Source organism: Octopus bimaculoides, chromosome 14 (assembly GCF_001194135.2).
Source record: "Octopus bimaculoides isolate UCB-OBI-ISO-001 chromosome 14, ASM119413v2, whole genome shotgun sequence".
Classification (NCBI taxonomy): Eukaryota; Metazoa; Mollusca; class Cephalopoda; order Octopoda; family Octopodidae; genus Octopus; species Octopus bimaculoides.
The window spans coordinates 36,210,652-36,218,571 of NC_068994.1; the positions used below are offsets into that span (position 1 = coordinate 36,210,652).

General features: G+C 30.8%; 1 protein-coding gene across 3 annotated transcripts in view; it reads right to left on the reverse strand.

Annotated features, from left to right (window-relative positions):
- The window catches only part of LOC106879921 (protocadherin beta-15), a 227,048-nt gene extending 219,339 nt beyond the window's left edge, over positions 1 to 7,709 (reverse strand). The window contains exon 1 of one of the 3 annotated variants that reach the window (XR_008265546.1): positions 7,395 to 7,709. The gene's annotated coding sequence lies outside the window, so the exon portion shown is untranslated. The remainder of the gene's footprint in view (positions 1 to 7,394) is intronic. The other 2 variants (XM_052973096.1, XM_052973095.1) reach the window with 2 other exon arrangements.
- Between the last annotated feature and the right edge of the window lie 211 nt (positions 7,710 to 7,920).

Consider the following 7,920-nt stretch of genomic DNA (forward strand, 5'->3'; position numbering starts at 1 on the left):
AGCCTGACGTTGTCCGGGCGTGACTTATTATGCTATCTACGATAAGTCTTGCTAGGTGAAAAATCAACTAAAAAAGAAAGCGTTACAACAAAAGAACCCTTATGATGTAAATATGTTCAAATTCAAAAGACAATGAAATTAATATGGAAAGTCTGAAGGCTGTTTTGCGTAACATTATTAAGCGTATGTAAATTTCATCCGTCTAATTGTATATATGTATATATATATATATATATATATGTATATATAGATATGTTCATACATAGATATGCATCTGTATGTGTATCTATATATATATATATATATATATGAAATATGGAGGTTTAGTTTACAGGTGATCTAAACTATTAGGTACACTAGGTAAGTGCTGTAATAGATTACTTGCACACCAAGTTTATAGCTGCGACGGTAGTTATGGAGCCATTGCTGATTTTCGATATAGCAGATATATATAATTGTTAAAGAGGATAACAAACGTTAAGGCAAGGCAAACATCTTAAGTCATATACATTATTTTTATTTGAAAAAATTGAAAGTCCTAAAGCTGTTTCTGGGATCACCCAGAGTATGGGATTTTCTGTCATCACAAATAAATAGGGAAAATGATGACATAGAGGACAGGAGTAAAGGAATAAGGAGATGAAAAAGGAAGCATAAATGTTCACAATTCAGCTTTCTGACCTTGTAGAAATAAGTCCATAAGTCCTTAGTTGCAATCACGTAAATCCTTGTGGGCTAAAGTCCTGATATTGTAAACATCCAGAAGAAACACGTGAATATATCAACAATCAATAAAAGAATGGTAGTGGGTTCGCTATTAAGTAGTAAATTTAGAGAAAAGTAAATAAATAGAAACGGAGATAGATAGAGTGAGAGGGGATGTTTAGGATTGACTTTAAGGATACAATAAGGTATATAAGCATATATTGTGTAAGAATATAGTGTACAAAGATAGCCAAGGAGATAAGAATGAGGAGGAGGTGGATGCAGAGCAAGATAACAGAAAAAATAAACAAAATAGAGTAACATGAAAGGAATTTAAAGAGAAAAGTATGTGCCAGTGGTATTCTTCTAATCTATAGGGGTTAGGGACGAAATCTAGTTGTAAATATTCTTCTGTCTATTCTGGCTAAGGTCAGTGGTTGTATTTTTAGCAATGGGGTTATGGGTGTGTAGGTAATCATGAATGGAGAAACTAGTTGAATGTTAAATTATTTAGGAGTAGGATCAGAATTAAATATTAGGGGATTTATATATATATATATATATATATATATATAGTGACAAGTGCACATTACCAGGATGGCGACAAAGTGCAGACGACTAGCTGGATGGATCCGAAGAACATTCAGATCAGAGATAAGGAAACCATGTTGGACCTATGGATAAGGAAACCACAATCGTCCTTAGCCTGCTGGATTACTGCTTTCAGCTATGGTTACCCAACAGTGTAAAATTAACAGCGGACCTTGAAGCAATCCAGCGAAGCTTAACAAAGTTGGGAACGGCTGAAAGATCTAGACTCTACTCCCTAGAGCAAAGGCAGGAGAGATATGCAATAATATACATCTGGAAGACCCTGGAGGGGATTGTGCCAAATTTTGGCAGTGAAAGCTACACCAATGCCAGAACGGGTCGACACTGCATAGTGCCAAAGATCGCAGCAATGCCATTGTGTGTCAGGGCCACTTACTGCAAAAGCCTGGGTTTCAAGGGCCCACAGCTTTTTAATATTCTCCCGAAGAGCCAAAGGAACCTACACAAAGTAGATCCATGCATTTTTAAATCAAGGCTGGACCTCTTCCTGTGAAGAGTCCCAGATGAGTGTAGCTACATCAAACTCCTTACTTCACCAAGTGCCGCATATTGGAGGAGGCTCTCAGTGATAACAGTGTCGCAAAACAGTGGTGCATCAGCATGGCCACAGCTCTGAGCTAAACTACAAAAAAAAAAAAGTAACATATATATATATATATGTAATATATATATATATATATATGTGTGTGTGTGTGTGTGTGTGCATGTGTGTGCGTAGTGTATATACATGAATATGTAGATATACATTTATGTGTGTGTATATGTATATGTATATGTATATATATATATATATATATATATATATATATATATATATATATATATATATATATATATATATATATATATATATATATATATATATATACATACACACATATATATAAAATAAGGATAAAAATCATGTTAATGATAATTATTAGGTAGTTAGCATGGAAATATATATATGAATGTATGTGTGTGTGTGTGTGTGTGTAGTACCCTCATTCGATGAACAAGTTGTATTTTATCATTGATTTACATTAATATATTTGTGGATATGAAATATACCAAATATTTTTAAAGTAAGTTTTGAAGATTATAAAAATATATTTCACCTTTGTCTTAGAAGAGCAGTAAATAATTCTGAACATTAAAAGCATGGTAACAGGTCTAAAATTTCAACTGCTTCAATTAAACATTAAAATGCATTAGGATAATACAGAATCATTTTTTGCAGTAGAAGAAAGAGTATGTTTTGTTGGGTTTTTAAGTTACAAGGCTGAGAAACTATTTGATAAATTTTTGAAATAATTTTAAAAGCTTGGACCTTCTATTCTATAACATATTAGGTTACAAGTAATTTATTTTTATGAAATATGAACATCTAGAATGAATACATGTGGTTTGTTAAGTGATTCAGTTTTATCAATGGCGTTTCTTGGATCAATAAAGAATTTAATATATGAGTATAAAAACGATGATTTATACTCTTAAGCTACTAAGAGCTTATTTCAACCTTTCTGTTTGGAACGTAGCATTGGTTTGGTATTCTATGTTTCTTTCATTGAAAATTAGACTTTGGTGCCCGTTTCAGAATTTGTATTAAGTCTGTTTGAAATGATAGATAAAATCTAAAATAATTGTAGTAGAATAAATTTTATTTAAATCAAATGAATTTGCAATATATACATTTTTGTTTTTCCATCAGTAGGAATAATATGAAATCACTACTTGTCAAAAAACAAAAATATATGCTAAGATCAAGACGCAGTACTTCATCATATACAAATGTTTATATTGAGATCTAAAAGTTAAGATGAAGCAGCATATATTAATATTAATATAGTGGAAATAAAAGAAATGTGGTTTTGGTGCACATAGAAGAGAACTAGACACGATATTTTATATCTACTTCTGATTTCATGGCTTGGTGATAAAATCCTGAAATTACTGGCTTTGTCTTTCCTGGGTTGATTGCTAAAATGTATTCAATATTCTGAAAAAATGTGTAACAGGACACAGTTTGAGACATTCTATTTGAATTGCATTCATACATTAATAATGATTAAGTTTCCACTACTCATATAATGGCTTCTACTCCTTAAAGTTAGCTGGGCTCATTTTTTCACTCAAACATTTCCAACCCACTTGTCTCTCCTACTCTTATCAGCTTTGTTATATCCATTTCCACCAAGTCTTGCAGTATTCACTCTGTCCAGTCCTTCCTTACTAGAACATCTTTCCTCTAGAATCTCACAGACATTGACTTGCAAAGGTTCAAAAAGGAACATTGTTAGCAATTCTTGTGAGAGTACATGTGAGAGCACACTGTCTTCCTCTGATCCAGCAAATCAAAAAATCAAATTTAAAAAAAAAAAGAATTGGAAGTTGTGAATTGATAACTGGTAAATTTAAGGAAAATGAAGTCTATCAAAATGTAATGTGTAAGGTATGAATCACTGTTAATTTTGTGAGAATGTGAGAATATAAGAGTAATGGAGTGGGTATAAACATAATAAATAGAAAGCTATAGTTCATAACTTAAGTTTGCTTGAATATGAATTGTAGTTATTGTGGTTTGTATCTTCATTAGTGCCAATTTCTTTTATATCTGTAAATCTGTAATATTTTGAAGTGAGTTTTCTAGTACTGTATAACTTAAGAATAATGGTATCTGTAAAGCTATAATTAAATTATGTAACTTAAAGAATATATTAAATGTTATAAGTTAAATGGAATTGAAATATCATTCACTACAAAGGTATAGTAACAATGGAGAGTTAATTTACTATATAAATTTGCAGCCAGCCCTCATATGCAAGTATGTATGGCTTAGTTTCACTAATTGTTTTGGGTGCCAATGTATCATCATCAGGCATGCACACCCTCTTTGTCCTTGACTCAGAGCAACATACTAGATATGAAAGCTGGAGGGAGAGAGGGTTGTGTTTGTAGCCTGGCTGATACTCATTACTGTTGAGTAAACTGGAGTAATATGACATGAAGAGTCTTGCTCAAGGATACAATGCACTGTATAAAATTATGAACCCATAATCTTATGATCGTAAAGTAAACATCCTAACTACTGAGTTACACACTTGCACAATTTACCATATAGGGTTAAATTGTTTGAATTTTGAATTACAGGAGATATTAACAGTAGAGATGATTTAACTGTTGCAGTTACATCCCAGAGTCAAAGCATCACTGAAATTGTTTGTTTCCTTCAGTGTTGACAAAATAGTGAATAGTGAGTGTAACAAATAAATAAGGTGTGGTGAGGGAGAGTAACATAAGGTTTAAGTTTTGAAATAAAGAAATGAGCAAATATTAAAACTGCTGTGAGTAGATTATTTACTGCATGATAAACTTTATCCTTATAACAATTTTCAAATATTAGATGATAGAAGATATGAACAAATATTGTAAATGTTATACATGCACATACATATAAATTCTGATGCTTACTGTATAATATACAATTCTCAGATACGTCCTACAGATAGACTGTAATCAGTTAATGAGAAAATTAATACAACCATCCTGAAATATGAAACGTACAAATGAAATGGTTCCATATAGTGAAATTTTCATGACAATATGTATGTGTATGTATAGAAGTACATATTTGTAGTTGTGTAAATGTGTGAGTATATGCAAACATGCATGTGTGTGTATATATATATATATATATATATATATATATATATATATATATATCTATGTGTACATATACATATATATATGTTTATATACATGTATGTATGTTTGTACTTGTGTGAAAGGATATGCATATAGGTACATATTTGAACTGGTGTTATTGGATATGTATGTGTATATATATTTGTACAAGTGCAAACAGATATAAGTGCACACACACACACACACACACACACACACACACACACATTCACATTCACATTCAGGAAGTAAATTCACAACCTTATGCCTTATGATAGTAAAGCAAACATCCTCACTACTGATCCACATGCTTTTACAATTTACCATACAGTATCAAATTGTTTTCTTTTGCTATATCCAGTAATTCAAAATTGAGAAATAATTTAACTGTTGCAGGTACATCCCAGAGTCAAAGCATCACTGAAATTGTCTGCTAGCTTCAGTGTTGAGAAAATAGCAAATAGTAAGTGTAACAAGTGGATAAGGTGTGGTGGGGGAGAGTAGCATAAGGTTTAAGTTTTGAAATAAAGAAATGAGAAAATATTAAATTGTTGTGAGTAGATTATTTATTACGTGATAAACTTTATCTTTATAAGAGTTTTCAAATATTGGATGATAGAAGATATGAATGAATATTTTAAATGTTATATATGCACATACATACAAATTCTGTTGCATACTATACAATTCAGAGTTATTAGACATGACCTACTGATAGACTGAAAACTATTATCATTTACATTTTACTTTTTGCTCACTTCAGTCATTAGACTACTTTCATTCTGGGACACCACCTTGAAGAAGACGTTTTAGCTGAATGAATTGATCCAGTATTCTTTTTTCTTAAGCCTGATACTTATTCTGTCAGTGATTTTTGTCGAACCACTATGTTATCAGGACATAAGCACACTAACATTGGTTGGCAAGTGGTGATGGGGATCACACATACAAAGACACACACACACACTATATATATATATATGTCTACCAAATCTACTCACAAGGCTTTGGTTAGCCTGAGGCTATAGTAGAAGACACTTGCCCAACGTGCCACACAGTAGGAGTGAAACCAGAACCATGTAATTGAGAGGCACACATGTGCTTATTAATGGGAAAACTAATAAAATCATCCTGAAATAAATACATACATGTAAACATACACACCATGCAGTGAAATTTTCTTAGCTATACATGTAAGTTATGTGTGAATGCATACATGCATGTGTGTGTGTGTGCATTTATGTATATGGGTACATATTTGTAGATGTGTAAATCTGTATATGTATATATATATATATATATATATATATATATATATATATATACACATACACATAGAGTATCCATGTGTGTGTGTGTGTGTGTGTGTGTGTGTGTGTGTGTATATATATATATATATATATATATATATTTGTACATGTGAAAATAGAGAAGTTTGCATCTGCATATATGAGTACAAATTTGTATATTTTTGAATGTATTATTTATTCATAAATATATATATGTATCTTATTTAAGTATGTGTGTTTTTTTTGTAGAGCTGAAAGATAATTGTAAAATGAAATTGAGTAAAAACAAAAAAACCACTGTAAAGGAAAGAAAAAAGCCTATACATTTCTATTTTAGGATACCTCTGATATAAACTATCATTAAAAGTTTATGCTATACATGAACTCATAAATGTAAAAAATATGTCTGCTTTTGAAGAAAAGTAATTTATTAAAAACTATACAAAAGATTAATAAAAATGAAAGTAAATTTAGTCAGTCTCCTCTATTTTAGTGCTTTACCATCATGCTTTTTCTCTTACTGGGCCTCTTGATAGTTAAATTTTTCTAATTGTCTACTTGTACTAACAAAATAAACATGTAATTTGTTCATTTATAAATAGTAAAATAATCTGTGAAATAATTCTAATGTAGTAGACTGTGGAAAAAGTCACAGAAAATTTCTATTTATAAATATGCTATTTTGTTACAGTATAATTATTTATATAAAATTAGTAGCTAATTTCGAATCATTTGAGACAGACAATAATATTGATTTGCTTGTTACACTATAAATCCATACATTCTTATCATTACTAAGTCAGTAAAAAGCTTTTGTGATACAACTAGGAGAAACTTATCGCTTCTCTCAGATCAGACAAATGCAGGTAAGTAATTTGTTAATGCAGGTAGGTAGATGAAAGTTACATACTTACACACAATAGTTTTAAGCTTTTACACAAACAATTCTAAGATACATGTTAATTTAATTTTGATTTTCTTATATAGTGGGAATAAGATTTGTTGAAGCAAATATTGAAAAAAAACATGTTTTTCTTTTACTTTACTGATAGCTGTGTATATTCAAAGCTTCTCTTAACAAGAAACAGGTATTGAAAAGAAAAAGTAGAAGAAATAACTACTCACCAAGATAAGTAAATAGGTTCCAGTTTATCATTAGATGCGATGTGTATCCTGCTGTAGAATTGTATCGTTACTGCTGCTGTTGTGTGCTGGCAGTACTGTGTACTTTGGTCTGTGATATTGTATGGATGTATGAGAGAGAGATAGAGAGAGAGTGATAGAGAGGTCTGCAACCTATCAAGTGTGGTGTATGTAATATCTGCTACAGCCAATGACAAGCTGTTTATGGTTCCCATGGAAGGGAAACAAAAACTCTATTACTTTAGATTCTTGCTGCAAAGAAGTTAATAAAAGAATGAGTCACATATAATCCAATAAACATTCATTTATATGTATTTTTGTGTATGATTAAATGTTTGTGTAAACGTTTGTATTTTATGTATATGTATGTATATGTATACACACGCAAACAAACACACATGCACCCACCCACCCACACACACAAACAACCATATACATATACAGACGTATATGTATATGTAATCATATGTATGTATATGTATATATATGTGTATATATATAAATATGT